A 23,622-nucleotide genomic window follows, 5' to 3' on the forward strand; every position below is an offset into this window, starting at 1 on the left:
GAGAGCACAGTAGATGATGCTAATTATTTTTAGACTATGTTATAACTAACATTTAATAATGGTAGTTTGCTTTTCTAAAAAGACATTCATTCTGTTGCAATTATGGGCTGGAGTGACAGGATAATGCACAAATGCTGGTGTTACTAAACATTTTCTGAATAAGATTTTTAGCACATTGGCAAAAGTAACAGTTTTTTCTAGGCTGAGGACCTGGTCATAGGTCAGAAAAAGAATACTCCCCACTAACCTTAGTGTTGCCCTGAAATCCTTTTTTCTTATTGTTCTCATTCCTCTACTACTCCATATAATCCAATCAAATAGCTTCCTGCCTTTACAGCTGCGACTTCTAGTATATACCAAGTGGTTTTAAATCCATTTTCTGTTAGATAATTGTAGAAAACTTTGGTTTTGTATATCTTTTAAGAGCTCTTGTAACAAAGGAGTTTCTCCACAAAAGTTCCCACCATCCAAAAAATAAAACAAAATAAAATAAAATCCTAGTCCTCTTCACTAATCTGGGAGTCATCTTTTATCCTCAACTTCATCCTGGCTGCCATCTCCTTGTTACTAATCTACATGATCAAAAGTAGTATGTCCCATGTTCACATATCCAAATGAGACAGTTTTCTCCTATTTCTCCACTCAGGATAGTCACTATAGTGTTTGATGGTGTTTAATCATTGTGAATCTTACTTTAGAGATGAAACCTATGAGCTGCCTAAAACAGTCATGATAGTGCATTCTTAGATTATTATTTTTAATACTCCAAATAGTAAACAATAGCCAGCATTGCAATCATTATAGCTTTATAATTAGCAATAGTTAAACTTTAAAAGATTCCGAGGTTCGATGCAGATATGCATCCAGACATGCACATCTATCCAACCTACTTAATTTGAACTTTTTGAAATGCTCACTAGATTAAAGTTCTCTCAACTGATGTCCTATATTTCTGGCTTTGGCTGCACCAGAATTACCACATGGATGGCTTTTCTGGCAGTGCTTTGGTGCACCTTTCTCTGGTCCCAGGCAAAACTAGGGAATGTAGAAAAACAAACAATGTTTTTGAAACTCAAAAATATTTGCTATGATTTTACCTTAGAGGAAATACAGATCAGTTTTCGTATTATCCAAAAACAAACTCACCCTTCCCTAATTTTAACCTCACATCGATTAATGGAACTAATAATAAGATTTCACATTTAGGATTCAGTGGGAGAGAAACTGAAGAAAGCACGTTTGCAAGCACAAGTAAAAAAATCCTCTCTCTTCAGACACCTAGCTAGAGTTTTGAGTCCATCTAGGAATAGAAAGACCATTTCAAGGGCATTTGTTTTAGTTTCTCAGCTAACAGAACTAAGTTCTCCTGAGCTGATATTATTAAGGAGAGCTCTGTTCTGGCTTTACTATATTTAAACAGTGCTTATGGATTTTGTTGGCTCTGGATTTCCTGCACAGCAGGAGGAATGCCTTAGCAACACGATATCCACCCCCAGATATTTAAAAATATTCAACATGAATCCACTTGAATGGAGGGAGCATATGGAACAGCTGAATGCAAAACTGGATTAAGACTAAATAGGGCCAATGTCCACCAAAACCATAGAACTCCAGTACAGTCATGTATGTCCCATACAATGTAATGGGCCAATAGTCAGAACTCCTTGTGGGGGTAAAGGTTTACAGAACCAGGTTCTAATGTATGGCACAATAATTAATATGGTTGCATACAAATTATAGATTAGTATTTGATATTCTACCCAAACTAAAATTTGCCTCCTAGAAGGCACAGACAGCACAAAGGGAAGAAGGCATTATTACAGCACAATATAATTTTTACACAGTAAAATATATCACCACTGTAAAAATCTGCATCATCATTGCACAAAATTAATGACTTAGGGCTGGCTGCTCAAAAGAAGTTAGGAGTCTAATTTCTATTCAGGCTCCTAGCTTCCAATCAAATCAATAGAAGTTAATTAGAAGCCTAACTCCTTTTGAACATTCAGCCCTTAGTCTCCCATCTTCTCGCTCTCCCTTCTCAATCTATCCATTCTTTTAGTATACACCACCCATAAGCACTCCCCAAAGCGTAGGGTGTACACAAAAATAGTTTGTTCGCCTCCACCACCAATGGTTCTGGTTTTTGGGGTTCAGTGGGAGCATTCCAGCTAACAAAGAGATTCAAGATCTGGAAGAGTTCAGAGGGGTGTGATCTAGCAAATTGTGTTGAGGAGAAGGGTAGGATTTCTTTTGGATGCTTTTTCCACAACCAGAGCTTATGCTAACAGGAGTTCCCTACACTAGAGTTTGTCTGCCCATTTTTCCTTCACCATCCCTCTGTCACAGGTAGAAAAAAGATCATGGAAGTCTGTAGGGGGCAATGAGGAAGAAGTGGATGCTTCAGTACCAATGTCAATCACCGTGGTTAATGAATGGTCAGCAGGGCTTTGGAGCAGAGCCCGAAGCTGGAGCACAGAGCAGTGGAGCTGCAGGTTTTTGCCTGGAACTGGAGCGGAGCCGGAGCAAAGCTCCAAAGCCCTGGTGGTCAGTGATTCATAGGCCTTTTATTCCACTTAGCATTAAGGCTAGTCAGTCAGTCAAAAGAGTAGTAGGGGATAATTCTGTTTTTCCCCCTACCCTGAAAGAAGAAAGGGGAACCCAGAGGTTCCTTATGAGGTTTCTCAAACTTTTTCATATGCTGGGTCACATCTTAGAGAGATTGTCTCTGGACCTCCTGCACTGACTTTTGCTATCTTTGGCTTAGGCCACCTGCCTTTCAATTTGTAATCAAAGCAGGCATCAAGAAAATGCTTCTATATTTGCTGTCTATCTACGAATGCAATTTTATGAATGGGAAATGAGAGGATAGCATCATGTAACCAGAACCTCTCCATGGGGCATAGTTTGGGAAGCTCCGCCCTAGTATTGCAGTCACCCTTAGTAAGGAAGAGGTGTGTAAAAAAATCCTTGCTCCACATGGTAGAATAGAACCTGAAGAGTTTAACTCCCATTTACACTTGAATTATTGACAATTCAGCAATTCATATTAGATGCAATTCAGAAATCATAAAGGAAGTTATTTTTCTTCATATTTTATGACTGCTCGGTATAATGAATTGATTCTCCCTTGTTTCATTATATGTATTTTCAAACAACCAAATAAATAATTAAATAAATCACCATTGCATATGACAAGCACATCATTCAAAATCCATTTCTTGGAAAAAGCACTTTGGATAAATTATTTCTCCTTTTCTTTTTGGATCACTGCTCACAGTAAGAGGTGGATTTTTGCCTAGATAATAGATACCAGTTTTCTAACATAAAACCAGCTAGACTACAAACAAATGAATTCAGATTTTTTTTTAAAAAGCCCTTATAAAAAAATAAATAGCAGTGGCCATGAAAACCACATGTGCCTGTGCACCAACATAACAGCCAAAAAAAATACAGGATTACAGTTAGGGGCATGAGACCATGACAAAATCCTTATTTAGTTCTAGAACTTGAACCCAGGTTATTCTAATTAAATCAGAGTTTAAATTCAGCTGGAGCCATCCAGAGCAGAGCTCTGGTAAATATTTTCAAACCTGCAGGAGTCCCGGTGCTCCTGCAGGGCTAAAGCCCTGAGACCCAGGACTCCTGCGAGGCTAAAGCCTCAAGCCACTCCACCTGCAGCTGAAGCCCGCAGCGCTGAGTGGGGGTGGGGGGCTATAGGAAATAGTCGCTAAGAATTTAAGCCCTGAATTAAATCCAGTGGATTTCTGGAGAATGAGAAAAGCTGATGTAATATAATTAAAATGATAAAAAGGCACATTAAAGTAGTGCAAAATTTGCAAAGGTAAAGAAATTTATTAGTTATAGGCTGGATCCTGATGTGTTCCATCGTATCTGGTTATTTCAGCACATGGGGTTTATGGTGCAACTCTCCATACCTCTCTCCATGCAGGATATCTAAATTTAGATATATAGACACCCACCCACCCCTGGAAGTGTTCATGTGGGGGGATAGGATATAGGAGTTAATGTACTCATTAGTTTAGTGAACTACTTCTGGGTGGCAAAGCCAGTTTCCCCATGCATTGTATGTATCTTTACCCTGATTTTTATGCTTTTTTTAATAACTGCCTTGCTGGCTTATAAGTTCCCTCTTCCAGGGCTGTTCTTTCTTAGTAACATTAATCTTGGCCTTTAAAAAAGACAGATCTGAGAATAGGATATATATTATATATATATATATATATGGGTCAACAGAAGAGTTCAAAAAGCATAAAACCAGGGTGAACAAAAATACATAAAATTCATGAGAACACAATGCTTTAGCTTAAGAAATTAAACATAAATTGCATTAGCCTAATGGGACCACCAGGTAAAAATTAAAACCCACACCACTGGGGAAGGAGAAGGAAGAGGGGGAAAGCAATTCTTTTGTACCACAATAGCTAGCTCTACAGATCAGGTTGCAGGCACAGAAGCACCTCGGAGTTGTATGTTTTCTGTAAGTACTTCTAGGGCTCACCATGCAATTTATTTCCAAGACTTGGTTGTCTGGTCTGCAAACAAGCCTTAAATCTGGCGAAGTTGTTCCACAGTTCTGTTCTGTCTATATACCTTTTCCAGCTCTTTTATTTGTAGGCTGTAGAATCCAGATATACGATACCAAAGGGGTGTATTTGGACTACTAGTCCCAGCTTCAGTCTCCCATATATGCTTTTGTCCAGTAGGAACTGATTTACATCTTATAGCTCTCCTGGCTTGCTTTCCGTTTCAGCTTCCTTCAGTCATCTCAAAACAACATTGCAACATTTTAAGTTAGCTAGTGTTCAAATCATTCCTGAAACTTGGCCTTGTCCATACACAGTGCCTATATTATGAGATCAGATATCCCTGTGCTCCTGGTTCTGCTCCCCACTTTTTTAATCCTTCCCTTATACTGGCAAGGTTCATCCACAAGAGATCATTCCTCAGACATGCCCAATTTCCTCTGAATTCTTAAGAGTAAGCACTGCATTCACAAGAGCTATAGACTTATTTTCCTTCTGCACAAAAGAGTATGCTTAGTGCTTAATTACTATGTTCTCACACATTCTCTGCATTGCATCGCAGAACAAACACTATACATTCCTTGCTACGTCCTGTACAAATACTTATAATGAAGCCAATCGTGTAAGAATCTAGATGAGAAGCTAGTGCACCACACATCTCATGGCCAGATGTAATACATTTCTAAAGAGGGGTCAAAATTAGCACCTCAAATCCAAATCCCTTTGAATTTCAGGAGCATTCAGCTTTAAACACCTTGAATCTGAGTGCATTCCTATTGTTTTGATTCAGCCAAGTCAGATCCAAACCCAAAGAGATCTATTTTCTGATTTTGATTGGTTGTGTCTGAAATCTTGCAAAATTAGCTGTTTTTAATGTTTCCATCAACTAGGATCAAAATCTTACATGCACAGTTTGAGAGATTTGGGTATCATCAAATCCAAACTTGAGCATAAATTGAATGCAATTATAAACTGGAAACTGTATCCTTCACTCATTGCTAATATTTCTAAGCACTCCAGTTTCAAAGACCACATAATAGAACCTCAGAGTTATGAAAACCAGAGTTATAAACTGACCAGTCAACCACACACTGCATTTGGAACCAGAAGTATGCAATCAGGCAGAGACAAACAAAATACAAAGTGGGAGATGTAATCCAGTGGGGGAGCCTGGCCCATAGAGGGAGAATGGGGGCATCGGTCTCCCTCACTAGACAACATCTCCCTTGATGCACCCAGAGTCATGGCACTCCTCAATGGACCATACAGCTTGGTTAGCTGTGGGAGATGTCCTCTTCCAGGGAGCTTGGCCCATCGGAGACAACAGGGGTCCTAATTACAACTCTAATAAGGCAAGGCAAAATGCAATTTAATGCTGATCTGATTGAATGAAACAAAACATTTGGACTTCAGGATTGTTGGAAAAATTGGATCAAATGTCAAAATGAAATGTTTAGATATTTTTAATTGACATTTCAGAATTTCCATTTTGGGAAAAAATTCAACTTTTTATTCTGTTTTGGAATTAAAATAAATGTTGAAACATCAAATTTTCTCAGGATAGAAATTCAAAATTTCACTCAGCTGTACTTAATATAGGCTGTGGCCAGCAGTCCAACTCAGCATAGAAAGGAAACAATGCAAACAGTAACAACAGCCCCAAAATCAGAATTGTTGAGGTGTACTGAACTGTAATGTTAAAGGTATATTTCAGTAGCTGTCATGGAATCAGGAAAAAAAATCTGATTTAAAAAACAAACTTTTCACTCAAATCCGTGACTATGACAACACTAGCTATTAAGATTGCTTTTATTCAGCTTCATACTGTGTTATTAGCCAATAACACAAAACAAATTAATGACAAAGGCAATACAATAAATTTGGAAAGGCCAGAAGCACAATTTTATTAATGGTTGTGATGTGACAGACACACGAACACCATGCTGTTCCCTGCAAACTTCCTGATTCCCTTCAGGCTTCCCAAAGCACCACTGAAAGCAAAATCCAAAAAGTCACAAGCAGGAATGGAGCAAAACTAATTTTAAAACTACCACTTAATAAACATTTTTGTGGCATTCACTGAGCTCTAGACTTGTTAAAGCACCTCAACATGAACTGAACCATTTTATTACTTCCACCCCATGAAATTAATATTGGTGAGGTCTAATCATGGTATCTTGCTGCAGATGTCCCATGACATGACATTTCATCCCCATCATTACACATGGGAGTTTAACACAAATTCAACATGTATTTCCTTATAAACACAAATAATAATGGGGAAATATGTCCCTAAGGCCTGGTCTTCACGAGGGTGGGGGGTTGAACTAAGGTACGCGACTTCAGCTACGCGAATAGTGTAGCTGAAGCCGAACTACCTTAGTTCGAACTTCTTACCTGTCCAGACGCCACAGGATCGAAGTCCGCGGCTCCCCCGTCGACTCCGCCACCGCCGTTCGCGGTGGTGGAGTTCCGGAGTCAACGGGAGCGCGTTCGGAGTTCGAACTATCGCGTCTAGATTAGACGCGATAGTTCGAACTCCGAGAAGTCGAACGCTACGTGTCGACCCGGCAGGTAAGTATAGACCTACCCTAAGAAAGAGTGCTGATGAGATGAGATGCTATGCTACACAGCATTGCTGATGAGATGCAGTGTGGTTGAATGATGGAAAGTTCAACTTGTACCATGGTAACCAAAAACAGTTTCAGCTGACGTGGGAGTTCTAAATCCTGCTCCTGTGAAAGAGCTAATAAAAGATGTCTCATCACTACGGCCCATTAATACATTTTATTTGGAGATTACTGAATTTGGGAGATTTTAGCTAGGTTGTCTGATACACTTTATAACTTTCAACACTGTGAGCCAAAGGCACATTTCCAAAGGATCATCATGAATCAGATGCATGATATTGGTGCAAGCCTAATTTGACTTGATTGGGCTAATAAATTATCATTGTTCCCTTTCTTTACCTATAGCATTTCTTTTAATGAGACGATATCATTATAATCATTAGCCTTACAGTGGATTTCACAGTAACATTAGTCTGAATGCCAGCTAATTAACTTCTTGTATCCATAAGCATATTTAGCTAGGAATATGACATATGTTTTAGAATCTGTGTTAGTAAAGATGACAGCAATATTGCTTTGTTGATGTAAACTGTTATATGGCTACTGACAGAAAAGGGCGGGGGGGGGGGGGGGAGAGATCTGAAGCTAAGCAGCTTTGGCCAAGGCTAAACTTCTCTTGCAATGACTTTTATAATAAAATCAACATTGTTAAAATGATTGTTTTTCAGACATTTATATCAAGCACCATGTGAATTAGGTGTACCAAGGGGGTTGTTTCAGAAGAGAATATTTGCTGAAGGCTTACCATAATATGGTACTTGTAGTTTCAAACCAGTTTTAGTGAGACAAAGAAAAAAGGTCAGAACAGTACAATATTGTCTCCAACAGAAAATGGGTGAGAACTACAGTTGTTTGGCATGTTTTAAAATCAGCCCCTGCCTACTCGAGCCAAGCAAATACGGGCCATGCTCCATGGAGAAATACATCTCCCACAGCTGTGTAGTGCACTGAGGAGGGTCATGACTCTAGGTACATCATGCTTTTCTGCTACATCATGCTTTTCTGCTGAGAAAGACCTGAAGAAGAGCTCTGCATAGCTTGAAAGCTTGTTTCTTTCACCAACAGAAGTTGGTCCAATAAAATATATTACCTCACCCACCTTTTCTCTGCTGAGAATGTAGGCACATAAGCATCTGTATATTAGGAACCATATCTAGACCACCACCAGGTTTTAATAAGCCTATGTAACCAATGTATCCAAAGGCAACAATTTTTGTCACTATCAATCTAATGTAGAATCAGGCCCTAATATACCACGGGACTTAAACATGTGTGTAATTTAAAGCACAAGTAGTCCGACTGTATTCATTGTTCAAATAATTTTTACAATATTTTAATACAATGGGACTACTCACAAGCTTGAAGTTAAGCATGTGCTCAAATATCTTGCTAAATCAGGGATTCATGCAGGACTGCCAGGCATCTTGTGTGACACTCATGCATTCAGCAGCCCTAAGATATCACACATTAATCTGGGCTGTAGGAATGGCTGCAATTGTAGTGCCTACTGACCAGGCAATCAAGCAGCCTCTGTCTTGGTGTTCCCCCATGTTGGATTTAGGCAGAGGAAAGGCAGCCAGAAGAAACAAATAGGCATCAGTGTCAACTGAAGATGAAGGTAGTTCAATACTTGCTCCAGCCTCCAGAGCTCCCCACCCAGCAACCAGCCAGTTTGCCCATCAGTCACTCTCATCCACTCAGTCACCCCCAGCTTCCACCCAGTAGACAGCCATATCCCCTAAAGCCTCATCTTGTCTGCAAACACTACCCTGAAACCCAGGTGTTCCCTGCTTCTCCTCCACTCTACCACTTGGGACATCCCCACAAACTTAGTTGCTGTGCAGCCCAGTGACTGCCCTCATCTTTGACTAGACAAGCCCCCCAGCTCCTATCCAGAACACCTGCAAGCACCCTCATCTTTTCCCCAGAACCTACACATCCCAGCTTCTCCCTGAAGATTTCCACTCCCAGCTACTGAGTTTCCCCCAGATTCCTGGGACTCCCTGTAAACCCAGTTGCCCCTCTGATGGAATCATACATTTATAGTTAAATATAAACTATTACTAAGAATGCAAACTATGAGTCAATTTGCATACCTACAAATCATCCGCATAAACCATTACACAAGGAGCTGCACAAAACTCAGCAGCTATACTACAGCTGGTTACCTAGAAAGAAAGTCTTATAGCCCTGAGCTATTCCATCATCTTCATTTTCTTCGTTCTTAGAGTTTATTTTTTTTAAAAAAAGACAAGAAAAATCTCTCTTTGAAGTGCGCAGGAAATGGATACATTATAATTAGGAGTGTAACTGATCTTTCATAGCGGTTACAGTTTATACTGCAAAAATGTGTTTAGAATGTGTTTTACATGTCTATTATTTCTTAAGACATCTCTACAGCTCAAAGTATTTGAGAGAGAAATTGGAAAAGGCTTTATAGCAGTCTAGCAAGCTCCCAACAGCCACTTTCCAAGTTATCAGATACTGTGGTGGTTACACTGTGCAATCCCGTTGTAGTCAGGGGTTACCGTGGGTGTAGCAGAGCAGAGAATTTGGCCCCGTGCACTTCCTGCACAGGGAGGAGGGCTCCATACTGCCTCCAAATAGGTCAGTGCACAAGAGGCAGTTGAGGACACATCAAGGACATAGCCACTGAATCCACCCTGATCCATTCTGCTTGGGGAGGAGGGTGATGGCCCTTTAAAGATGCTCTTAGATAAAAACAGTAACAGGAGTGCTGGACCTGGCGTAAGGGTGGAGTTGCAGTTTCTGAAGAGGGTCTGGGAACTGTGGGCTGAAAGTAACGTCATGTCAATTCAGCAAGTCAAAAGAAAATTCAGAGGATGATCCTTTTCCCAAGTTAATTTTTTGAGAGGCAATTAGCTCCTAAGTTACTGTTTCACTGAGGTAACTTTTACAGGGAAGATTTTTCAAAAGCAGTTCAGCACCTGCCTCCCACTGAGTAGGTACCAACCTCCCATTTACTGTCAAAGTGGGTTAGGCACCAGACTGCCATTTGTGCCTTTAAAGATCTTTCTGTACATGTACTCTGCCACTTGTAGGTTGAAGAAAAGTAATTGTCCTGCCTTGTTTAAATACTTCCTTGCAAAATGTAAGGAACCTCCGAAAAGCTACACATTTATTCAGTAGTCTTGTAGCACATGACATGAAACAAGATTTGTGGGAAAGAGTTATGCTTATTCCTGCTTTCTCAGCACTGACAGCCATTTATTTTCGCTATTTGTGAACAACTTCTACAACTGAGCAGCAGAGAAAATGAGATTACACCATTTATAATTCTGTTGACTCATCCAGAACAGAAGGTTATTAGATTAATGTGAATTTACGTCAACTAAAACCAGTTTAACTCACTTGCATCAATATGCCCAATGATAAGTAGTTTTTAGAAGTCAGACATGCAGATACACTATATTTCCAGCAGTTTTATTTCAGCCTAATGAGACTATGGAAATGGGACTGTTAGCTCTTGAGGTGTGTTGCATTCTGAAAGGTGACTGTAAAAATGGCATTGTGGCATTCCAGGTTTATTATATCTTCTAAAATCCATTCCCCCCCCCCCAAGATGACAACACAAGACAGGCTATCCAACTGCCAGGCTAGCAAACTAATCCTGGGTCTGGCAGTCAATCTGGGTTATGTCCTCCTCATGCATCCTCCTCATCTTCAGTAATAAAGATTCTGCAGGGCACATGCTGTCTCAATTACCATGCACCTGTGCAACCCCAGCTTCTTCAATCAAAGAGGGCAAAATCTGGCCTTACTTTTGGAACTTGAACAGTTGTGTATGAGGATGAAGAGAATCCAAGTCGCTCTCCAACAGCTGGGTTAGGATCACAGGACTAACAGGGGTGAGAAACAGTAAACCTTTACTTTTGTCCCTGAAGGGACATCTCTGGACTCTGAACACACACACAGTGCAGAGCTGTTGAATAAGGTGCCCATTTTTACATTGACACCTTTCAGAATATAACCACACTTTAAAGCAGTTTCTTTTAATTTATTTATTTACCCATCCTATTCAAACTGCTTACCCCCTTAAGGGCAACTCTGTAACTGACCAAGTACTATATGTTGTGACTCACCACTGAGTAAAACATGCGGGTAGTACAGCTAGAGTACAGAAGATGAGGGAGGGAGATAGAATGCAGGATCAGGCCCTTTCCTCACCCAAACTCCTCTGCCCAGTGAAATCAATGGAAACACTCCTATTGATTTCAATGGGTTTTGCATTAGGCACTAGGAGATGTGGGGTAGAATGAACCAAAAAAACCCTTCCCCAGCTGGGATCAATCCTCCTTCCACAGAGGATCAGGAAATTAAACGCTTGCTAGTCTGCTATCAAATCAAAACAAAATTTATTCCTTTGTTGATGAAAAGAGACTTTGATTGGTTACTTCTATCCAAAGGGAACAGTGAAGGGTCAGTCAACTTACAGAAGAGTTTAAGAGCTGCCTTCAGGGCCTATAGGCTTCAAACACTTCAATGGTAGCAAACTTACAGTTTGCTGCACTCCAAGTTCTGTGCTCAGCTCACACGTTCCATACCACAGTATGCTAAAACATCAGTTTTGCATTGCTCCAGCATGTGACAATTAAAAGTGCACTTAAACTTGCTGCTAAAAAATGCCAAATCTCAACCCAGCATTTTAAATTCAGAAGAAAGAAGTGGGCTAACAATAAAGAATACCAGACCTGATCCTACAATCCATATTCATTGATTTCAGGTGGAGTTTGTCTCTGTATGAACTGCAGGGTTGAACCCATCGGGAGAGCCTAATAGCTCTTGACCAACCAAGCTTCCACCTCCCACCAAAGGTCCTCTAGGTAGCTTCCCTCTCTGGCAGCTGTTCTTCATGGGACCAGAAGTGGTGACAAGTGATTTATCCAGAGATTTCTGTTGGAAGAGATCCATGAGTCCCATTGGTTTGACTCAGTCAACACATATGCTTAAAGGTCCACGTGTACATAAGTTTCTCGCCGAATTGGGGTCGAGTGAGCAGAGATGCTTGGCACGCATCTCGGGGATCAATGTTTCTTATTTGTTTGGTTGGTTTTCAGTTACTTTTTTTCCTCTCTCGCGAGTAGAGTCTTCACTCCCAGAGGGAGAGATGTTAATGGCATTTAAAGAGTGAGTCTTAAAGTGTGATTATACTCTGAAAAGCATCCTTGTAAAAATGCAATTATTGATTCTCAATGATTTCCAGATCAAATGTGCTCAATTTATAAATAAGAAAATATTTTTTTCCCCAGGTACCAATCCTGCAATCTCAGCCAGTGCTCTTAAAGTCAAACTGAGTTCATTCTTTCTCATGCATCATCACAAGAAATAAAAACCTGCATGCCAAATTATGCCCTCAGTGATACTTATGCAGCCTCATTACCTTTAATGGGTTTGCACAGGTGTAAATGAGTGGAATTTGGTAAACAATTCTGTTGCGGATGTATGAGATAGCTGCGAGAGAGTGAACTGCAGTTTCTATTCTGTTTTGGCTCTGCACGGCTAAAATAAGTAAAGGAGGAGGAAAATATATTTTTCTGATCTTTGAAGTGCTGAATACATTCTGGCAGCAGCCCTGTTGAGTGAGATTAGGCTGTTTTAAAGACTATAATTGTACTTTGAGAAAGGAGAGTAAAGGCATGGCAGATCAGGTTCAGGGAGGGGGTTGAAGGCAGAATGTATCATGTAGCATTAGGAATGGAAGACAAAAGTGGGAAGAGAATACAAAAGAGCGGTTAGTTCTGTAGCTTGGGCATAAGGGAATGTGGCAATGGGTGAGCACAGAGTGGTCAGCATGTAATAAGTTGGATAAGGCTCTGAATGCATGATAGATAGCATTAATACTACAGTAGTCCCAATATTGCAGGAATCCTAATCATGGACCCCAGTGTGCTAGGTGCTGTACAAACACAGAATGAAATTACAGTCCCTGATAGACTGGCGGTGTAGCGATGAAGACTCACCAGCACAGCATCTCCTGCTGGTCATCCTGGGAATTAGCTCTTCAGCACTCAGAATGCCTCCTTCTGGATGGTGTCTCGCCTGCCCTAAGCCCCCGTGTCCCTCCCGGATCCCGGTGCCCTTTACCTCTGCATCAGGTACCCTGCTCCCAGGCAGCCAGGTTCTTCTCTCTCCACTGCGAGAGAGAGAGAGAGAGAGAGAGAGAGAGAGCCTGTAGCTCCTGGCTTCCAGCCCTCTTATCAGGCCCAGCTGGGCCCTGATTGAGCTGGCCACACATGTGCTCAGCTACTCAGTCAGCTTCCCCCAGCTGTTCTCATTCCTCATTTCAGGAGCAGGGTAACCACCCCACTACAGGTGGCATGAGCAGAACAATCTAAAAGTAATGTTCTTCCTTTGATGCACTATGGGTGAAATTCACCTGCATGCAGAGGGCCGGCACAAGACTTATGCATTACTGAAGTCCCCACTTAAGACCTTAACTCTGGGGTTAAAATAGTCTGGTCCTTTTTATATGGTTAAATTTCACTCTGTACCTAACTCCTTTTGAGATCAACAGGAGTTATTCATGTGCTCCGGAGTGTGGAATCTATGTCTAGATTTTGGAGCTCTATCTCTAATGAACAATTCTGAATAGGCCAACATGCAAAGATTATGATAAAACATAGGAGATTGATCCTTTATGTGGAAATAATTACACTGATGCCGGGGGGTGGGGGGTGCGCGAGGGCTTTGGGGAGGATTTGCAACAGTTTCCTTCAAACTAAATTAATTCTTTCCATCGGTCTTCATGGCTGAGGATGTGAGGGGGATTCCTAAACCTGAGCCATTCATTTTAGGTGAAAGATCTGTGGAACTGTCCCAGACTGAGGTATCATTAGAGAAGGTTTTGGAACAAATTGATAAATTAAACAGCAATAAGTCACCAGGACCATACAGTATTCACCCAAGAGTTCTGAAGGAACTCAAATGTGAAATTGCAGAACTACTAACTGTAACCTATCATTTAATCAGCTTCTGTACCAGATGACTGGAGGATAGCTAATGTGATGCCAATTTTTTAAAATGGCTCTAGAGGTGATCCCGGCAATTACAGGCCTGTAAGCCTGACTTAGGTACTGGGCAAACTGGTTGAAACAATAATAAAGAACAATATCGTCAGACATATAGATGAACATAAATTTGTTGAGGAAGAGTCAACATGGTTTTAGTAAAGTGAAATCATGCCTCACCAACCTACTAGAATTCTTTGAGGGAGTCAACAAGCATGTGGAGCAAGGGGATCCACTGGATATAGTGTATTTAGATTTTCAGAAAGCCTTTCACAAGGTCAAAATATGCAAAATATGCTGCCACGGGATAAGAGGGAAGGTTCTCTCATGGATTGGTAACTGGTTAAAAGATAGGAAACAAAGCGTAGGTATAAATGGTCAGTTTTCAGAATGGAGAGAGGTAAATAGTGGTGTCCCCGAAGGGTCTGTTCTGGGACCAGTCTTCAACATATTCGTAAATGATCTGGAAAAAGGGGTAAATAGCGAGGTGGCAAAATTTACAGATGATACAAAATTACTAAAGATAGTTAAGACCCAGGCAGACTGTGAAGAGCTACAAAATGATCTCACAAAACTGGGTGACTGGGCAACAAAATGGCAGATGAAATTTAATGTTGATAAATGCAAAGTAATGCACATTGGAAAGCATAATCCCAACTATACATATAAAATGATGGGATCTAAATTAGCTCTTACAACTCAAAAAGGAGATCTTGGAGTCATTGTGGATAGTTCTCTGAAATCATCCACTCAATGTGCAGCGGCAATCAAAAAAGTGAACAGAATGCTGGGAATGATTAAGAAAGGGATGGATAATAGGACAGAAAATATCATGTTGCCTCTATATAAATCCATGGTACACCCACATCTTGAATACTGTGTACAGATGTGGTCGCCCCATCTCAAAAAAGATACATTGGAATTGGAAAAGGTTCAGAAAAGGGCAACAAAAAATGATTAGGTGTATGGAACAGCTTCCGTATGAGGAGAGATTAATAAGACTGAGACTTTTCAGCTTGGAAAAGAGATGGCTAAGGGGAGATATGATTGAGGTCTATAAAATCATGACTGATGTAGAGAAAGTAGATAAGGAAGTGTTGTTTACTACTTCTCATAACACAAGAACTAGGGGTAACCAAATGAAATTAATAGGCAGCAGGTTTAAAACAAATAAAAGGAAGTATTTATTTACACAACGCACAGTCAACCTGTGGAAATCCTTCCCAGAGGATGTTGTGAAGGCCAAGGCCATAACAGGGTTCAAAAAAGAGCTAGATAAATTCATGGAAGATAGGTCCATCAATGGCTATTAGCCAGGATGGGCAGGAATGGTGTCCCTAGCCTGTCAGAAGCTGGGAATGAGCAACAGGGGATGAATCACTTGATGATTACTTGTTCTGTTCATTCTCTCTAGGGCACCTGGCACTGGCTACTGTCAGAAGACAGGATACTGGGCCAGATGGACCTTTGGTCTGACCCAGTAGGGCTATTCTTATGTTCTGTGATAGACCCAGGCCAGTTGGTAACAGCAGAGTAGTAGAAGGAGATATACTGGCCACTGGATAAGCAGTTTTCTGTTCCCTTAGTGACCAGAGCGGGGCTGCTCCAGGCTAATGAGAACACCTGACTCCAATTAACCTGCTAAGAGTCAGGTGAAGCTGTTAAACACCTGACTCTAATTAAGGCCCCTCTGATGCTATAAAAGGGCTCACTCCAGTCAGGTCAAAGAGAGCCAGGGAGCCAGAGGAGAGGAAGTGTGTGCAAGGAACTGGGAGCAAGAGGCATGCAAGAAGCTGAGAGTGAGTAGGCATACTGCTAGAGGACTGAGAAGTACAAGCATTATCAGTCATCAGGAGGAAAGTCTGGTGTGAGGACAAAGAAGGTGTTGGGAGGATACCATGGGGAAGTAGCCCAGGGAGTTGTAGCTATTGCACAACTGTACCAGGAGGCACTCTAGACAGCTGCAGTCCACAGGGACCTGGGCTGGAACCCGGAGCAGAGGGCGGGCCCAGGTTCCCCCCAAACCTCCCAACTCCTGATCAAACACAGGAGGAATTGACCTGGACTGTGGCTTCTACCAGAGGGGAAGGTCTCTGGGCTGTTTCCCAACCCACAGGGTGAATCTGTGAGGCGAGCAAATCCGCCAATAAGCGCAGGACCCACCAAGGTAGAGGAGGACTTTGTCATAATTCTTATTTCAAGACGGTGTCTATTTTATTCCCAATTACCCCTCATTTACAGAAGGATGAACAAATTGCTTCTCTACTTGAAAATTAAATTTTGCTCATAATCAGAACTACTGTATGTGGTAGAAGCTGATAAGAGGTTTTGTTCAGTCCCAGGAAACTAACTGCTGAAGCCAAACTTATTGATCCCAGCACCACATACAAAGATTTTTAACTGGTGTCTTCCTCTGCAGATGCTGTGCAATTGCTTTGCAGGGCTAAATGGAAGCAGTACTCTTCTGGAAAAAAACATCATTTCCATAATGGAGGAAGTTTTCGCAGGAGGGATCATAGAGATTTTACCTGGCAAAAAAATTGAAAAAATAGAGTGCTTCTACATTCCAAAAAATAGTTCAAACCTTGACAGTGCCGTCACCATACTGTAGACTCTGACACTGATTCTGATCTTGTTTACACCAGTGTAACTCCACTGATATCACTGGCCTTGATCTTGGTTTACGCTCTTATAAACTATCAGAATCAGATGTATTTTACCTGGGATCTCTGTTACAATGATTTTGTTCACTACTATACTTGTTGGCGGGGGGGGGGGGAAGGATCATGTGTCACTAACACATGGAATTCATACAGTTAGTACTCTTGTGATTTCAGAAGATGCCAGTGCATTCATATTTGAGGTTTGGATCTTGTTTGGGTTTGATTTTTCTTCTAGAGCAGTGTTTCCCAAACTTGGGACGCAGCTTGTTTAGGGAAAGCCCCTGACGGGCCAGGCCAGTTTGTTTACCTGCTGCATCCGCAGGTTTGGCTGATCGCAGCTCCCACTGGCCACAGTTCACTGCTCCAGGCCAATGGGAGCTGCTGGAAGTGGTGCGGGCCAAGGGACGTACTGGCTGCTGCTTCCAGCAGCTCCCATTGGCCTGGAGCAGCGAACCGCAGCCAGTGGGAGCCGTGATCAGCCGAACCTGTGGACACGGCAGATAAACAAACCGACCCAGCCTGCTAGGGGCTTTCCCTAACACAAGCGGCATCCCAAGTTTGGAAAACACTATTCTAGTGTAACAATACAGAATGTTCAAATGTTTCTAAGAAGAGATTATTGATTTAGTTGAAATTCATGTCACACATCCATATTGCAGTAATATGCATTTGTTAGCTGTAAATCTATTTTGCCAACATGCTTCTAAATGAAATGTAAACAACCTTCACCTGTTCATCAAAGGTAGTATTAGTTGGAAAAGCCACTATGCTCTGAATATACACTGACATGATGGATATATTTAAATGGCACTGGAGTTGGCTCTAAAAGCAATTTTTCCATCTTTCCTCCTAGCAGGGTGTGACAGGTACCGCAATTCCTAAAAATACCTTTGGAAGATCTTACTGTATTAAATTTGTGGGCCAGGAACTGTATGTAATTGCATGGGGGAGAGTGACCACATCTCCAGGAACTAAGAAGCAACTCAGGGTACGTCCAGACTACCCGCCGTATCGGCGGATAGCAATCGATTTATCAGGGATCGATATATCGCGTCTCATCTAGACGCGATATATCGATCCCGAAAGCGCTCCCCATCAACTCTGGAACTCCACTGGAGTGAGCGGCGGTAGCGGAGTTGGCGGGGGAGCCGCGGACGTCGATCCCGCGCAGTGAGGACGAGAGGTAAGTCGGAATAAGATACTTCGACTTCAGCTACGGTATTCCCGTAGCAGAAGTTGCGTATCTTACATCGACACCCCCACCCCACCCCAGTGTAGACCAGGCCTAAGAACCAAGCCTTTCTGAGAGGAAGGAGGAGGAGCCACTTGTCTGAGCTGGCTAGAGAGACCAGCTGGGGAGGAGCCTGAAGGAACTAGGCCTTCCCAGATCCAAGGAACCTGAACCCTTAGGAAAGAATTAGATATGCATACAGTGTTCATTATTGTTTTTAAGATGTGTTTTCTCTTAAATGTTTTTGTTCTAAATAAATACTTTGTTTTAAGGAGGGTGTTTAGTCCTTAATTATCACTACTGTTGTCCTGCAACTGAATTGCAGGGTCTACACATACATCATATCTGCAGAAGTGAGCATGATTAATTCACAGGGGACTGCAGCCCAGCACCAGGTTGGAGTGGGAAGACTGAATATTTTGCCCCAAGAAACACATGATGCTAATTGACCTAAAGGGGGTGCAGCTGGAGGGATCAGAGGTGCAGTTGTTCTGGTAACTGTGACAGGACATTTTACCTGTTTCACTAATATTAATTGCTATTACATGTCTCTGATTATAAAATTTATCTAAGACTTCATAGGTTATATCTGCCCCTGTTTAGCCAGGCACAACTTCTGTTGACACCATTGCTTCTAGTGACTTCTTGTTTCCTATGCAACTGCTTACGAAAGAAGGAAACAGGAGAGAGAAAAGCCTCCCTTTCCAAGTTAGTTATTGAGTAGTAGCACCATCTAGAGGCCTGACTTCCTGAAATATACTGTTTTACAATGGATTATTTCCATGAAACTAATCTCATTTGAAAGGTCCAGCTTTCTTACACAGGCTACCAGTAAATAGTTTGATAGTTCTTCTCAAAGCAGGCTGCCCCAAGTCACAAGGATTCTTTCCTGCTTGAAAGTGTTCATGTATATATTAAAATATGAAACCTAAAAGGTATCTGATCAACAAATTGGATTGATAGATTTATACAGCTTAGAAGACCCAAAACCAACATTAAGCAAACGATCATATACTGGATAGCAACAATCACGTATGTGAAATATTTCCAGAGGGGAGTAGCTCATGCTACATTCACCCAAGCACTTGTACAGCGAATGAATATAGCCCTATCTGCTAAGAACAAAATTTCTGAACCTGGCTTAGATGTTATGATCTATTTAAGCATATTTGTTGCTTTATTTTGTAACAAACAAAAACTTGGCACAATTCTGCTCTCAGTTATGTCTATCGTAAACGCAGAATGTCTCTATTAGAGTTGCACTAAATTTAGACTAGTGTAACTGCACAGAATTGGCCCTGTGGGCTTTTACAGGGGGAAACTTCTGTACCTCTTCAAATAAATGCCCTTTTCTCCCTCAGTCATGACCACACCAAAGCCCATAAAGAACCCATCCTTCCCACATTAGAGGGTCATCAGAGAACTGGAATACCTGGATGAGAATTCAGAAACTCGGGCAAAATGTAACTCCTTTGCAGGGGTGAAAGTAACTTAAAGGGCTTACCAGTATGCCAGAGTCCTGAGCAGGATGTGGCCTCAACCGGAAGGACAGTACTAGCTTACTTTCACCTCTGCTCCTCTATATTAAAGAGTGAGTTAGACAACTTGCATGGGGTGGAGGGGGAGGGGACGAAGTCACTATAATACTTACAAAACAACAACAGCAGCTTGAGGAAAGACATCGCAACCTAAAGTACATTTCCCTGCTAATGGTGCCTTATTCATGAGTTACCTCCGAACTGATCTAAAGAGAAAGAGTACCATGTTATACTCAAAGCCATGTTAAAGCCATCATCAGACTGCTGTGCTTCCAGAATGGATTCAGGAAGATATCAGGTGAGAATTCCACGCATTCAAAGATTCACGATATCTAAGGGCAAAGGGACCCCTGTGATTATCCAGTCTGACTTCCCACCTACACAGGCCACAAAAGTCCCCAAACTAATGCTTGTTTCAACTAGAGCATATCTTATAGACAAAAAGATCCCGGCAATTTTTAAATTGCCACTGATGGAGAATTCAATATTGTTCCAATAGGTTAATTATCCTCTGTGTTAAAAAATTATGCCTTATTTCCAAGTCTGAATTTGTCTAGCTTCAATTTCCAGCTAGTGGAACTTCTTGTACCTTTGTCTACTAGACTGGAGAGCCCGTTCTCAAATATTTCTTCCCCAAGAAGCTAGTTATGGACTGTGACCAAGTCGTCCCTTAACTTTCTCTTGTTAAGCTAAACAGATTGCACTCCTTGAGTCCCTCACTGTGGGGCAGTGGTTCTCAAACTTGGGCTGCCGCTTATTCAGGGAAAGCCCCTGGACCGGTTTGTTTACCTGCTGCATCTGCAGGTTTGGCCAATTGCGGCTCCCACTGGCTGCAGTTCGCCACTGCAGGCCAATGGGAGCTGCAGGAAGTGGCACAGGCCGAGGGACGTGCTGGCCGCCCTTCCCGCAGCCCCCACTGGCCTGGACTAGTGGGAGCCACGATCGGCCGAACCTGCAGATGCGGCAGGTAAACAAACCTGCTCAGCCTGCCAGGGGCTTTCCCTGAACAAGCGGCAGCCCAAGTTTGAGAACCACTGATGCAGGGGATATATAAGTGTATATGCTACACTTGTCTAATCAAACACAACCCTTTATGCAACACAGTGCATTGCCAAAGCAAAACATTTGCAGATGAATTTCTCTTTCTGTTCAAGAATATCAAACTTCAATGGCTGTCAATAATTAGGGCCATGTCTACACTACCACTTTTGTCGGTATAACTTGCGTTGCTCTGGGGGTGTGAAAAAAACACACCCCTGAGCGACATAAGTTACGCCGACAGAAGCTCTGGCATGGACAGCACTATAGTGGTGGAAGAGCTTCTTTCGCCAACATAGCTAATGCTGTTTGTGGAAGTGGTGTTATTATCTCAACAGGAGAGCTCTCTCCTGTCGGCATAGAGTGGCTACATGAGAGACCTCATAGTGGCGCAGCTGCATCAATACAGCTACGCCACTGTAAGCTTGCTAGTGTAGACATGGCCTTAGTGTGAATAGTTGACCCCTGCAGTTCTGCTGTAAAGATTCATTTGATATTATTGTAATTGAAAATAAATCCTGTGAATCACAGTAAAAGTCAAGACTAGGTACTCAGATACCATGATAATTAATGCAATCTAAATCAAAATATAGGGCTTGAAGGGACCTCAAAAGGTCATCTAGTCCACTCCTCCGTGCTGATACAGATTAAGTATATTTAAACCAGGGGTAGTCAATAGGTGGACTGTGGGACAAATCCAGACCACCAGATGCTTTTGAACAGACCCCAAAATTATCATTATTGTTATTTTTTTATTATTTTCTCTGGAGTCTGGAACTTGACAATTCCTTGACCAAGAAATCTGGACCTAGACAAAAAAACAATGGACCACCCCTGATTTAGATTATCCCTGAGAGATGTTTGTCTAACCTGTTTTTAAAAACCTCCAATGACAGGGATTTACAACCTTCATCTGTAAACCACTTTAGTGCTTAACTATCCTGATAGATAGAAAGGTTTTCATAATAGCAGAACAGGGACTAGAAGTCAAAAGGGTAAAATCTGCCTGCTTTGTCTATTTGGAGCTAATCTTTCTGTATGTGACCAGCAGCCAAGTCTCTTAATGCAGAATTTGAAGAGCATGGCAAGTCATACTGCTATCTGAAGACAGAATCTTTAAGAAATATTTTCCAAAGTTGTGCTAAGTCATCTAGATTTTATCTGCGTTTTGTTATGATTCCAAAAGACTTTTTAAGAACAGCATTTTTCCTTATTGCATTAAGAGATGGAAGAAGACAGATACGGAATGAATGGCTTTGGTGGGAGAATGTTAACCTTTTTTCCCCATTGCCTTAGGCCTGGTCTACACTGGGGGGGGGGGGGGTCGAACTAAGGTTCGAACTACTCACCCGTCCAGACGCCGCGGGATCGAAGTCCGCGGCTCCCCCGTCGACTCCGCCACCGCCGTTCGCGGTGGTGGAGTTCCGAAGTCGACGGGAGCGCGTTCGGAGTTTGTTGTATCGCGTCTAGATGAGACGCGATATATCGAACTCTGAGAAGTCGAACGCTACCCGCCGACCTGGGCGGGTAGTATAGACGTAGCCTTAGAGACACAACTTCTTGCAAAACAGATTAAGGAGCTGGAGAAGCAAATTACCTTAGAGATGCTCCAGTTAGCTTCTTCCTTTTTCTTAGTCACATTCTATCACCAAGCCCCAAGCTACTTGTTTTCCCTCCAACAAAAACATTAAATACAGCTTAGCTAGGGGTTAAACCTAAGGCAGCCACTGACACAGTGCCCCCAGGAGGAGCAAACAATAGCTCCCTCCAGCTGGGATGCCTCTAGAACTTCCCTGGAGTACTTGCACCCGCAGTGCTCCTACAATCCTCTAGAAGACCATGATTTTGTTTAGGAGCCTTCGGGGCTCCTAAAATTCTATTATAAGAATAAAAGACAGAGGTTAGTTGGCTTCCAGTTTAATGCCGCAGAAACAAGAGCAGCAATAGCCCCTCTTCTCACTTTACACCAGTAGCAGCAGAAGAGAGCTGTTAGGGTGCACAGGTTTGAATTACGAGTTTGGGATGGGTCTTCCTTTAGCTCCTCAGCCTCTTTAGCTGTTCCTCCACATCCAAATAGTGGGGCAATTGCTCCTCCGGTGGCAAGTCTCTGCAGCAACAGGCAAGGGCAGTTTGTTCTAAGGGTGGCAATATGGACAACACATTTGTAGACTGATTTACGGTAAAAAAAAATCATCCTTATCATCCACAGTTACTGAGACCATGCCATGCAAAGCCCAAATAAATGGTTGGGAGGCCAGGGCAAAATAGGAGCTCTCTTGTGGGTTTAAGCTGATAACTGTTTACCTCTGCTCAAAAAAATTGTTAGCTCTCCCATGCTGTGTGGGAATTGCTTTTACTTTGTGGGTCAGGTGAACTGGATTCAAACAGATTGGCCAGTGATGGGGCAGACCCATGTCTGGAGGGAACACAGTTTTGTTGAGCTGAGGCCATTTTTGCTCTGAGGTGCTTATCCATCCACCTGCAAGATTCTTAATCCTGCTGGGTAGTGAAATCAAGAAGGAGATTTTGGGACTGTTGGTTGTTGGGGTTGTAAATGCTTCCCTTGAAAAAGATAAGACTACTACTGTCATGCTAGTGGTTTTGGGGAAGAGTGTTGTGGGTATGCTGCAGAGGAGGGGTTTAAGCACCCTTGGGAGAGGGCTCTGTCCACCCTTTGTTCAACAGTTTAAATACGTGGTGGTGCTTTTGGTCTCTTGCTCCACCTTGCACTCATGTGCTCCTAGAGTCTCTGAAGGCATTGGTAATCAGCATCTTTTTCTCATCTTTGTCAAGTTAACTGTTTGCCAGCTCGCTTACCAAACCAGACCTTACTACAGCGATTCATGTTTTTTGCCACCCCTAGATTAGAGGACTGCAGTGTGCTGTACATGGGGCAAGACATGAAGACAGTGTGAAAGCTATAGCTTGTGGCAATAGCTCTACAGGT

The sequence above is a fragment of the Mauremys reevesii genome, linkage group 10 (assembly GCF_016161935.1).
Source record: "Mauremys reevesii isolate NIE-2019 linkage group 10, ASM1616193v1, whole genome shotgun sequence".
Taxonomy (NCBI): Eukaryota; Metazoa; Chordata; order Testudines; family Geoemydidae; genus Mauremys; species Mauremys reevesii.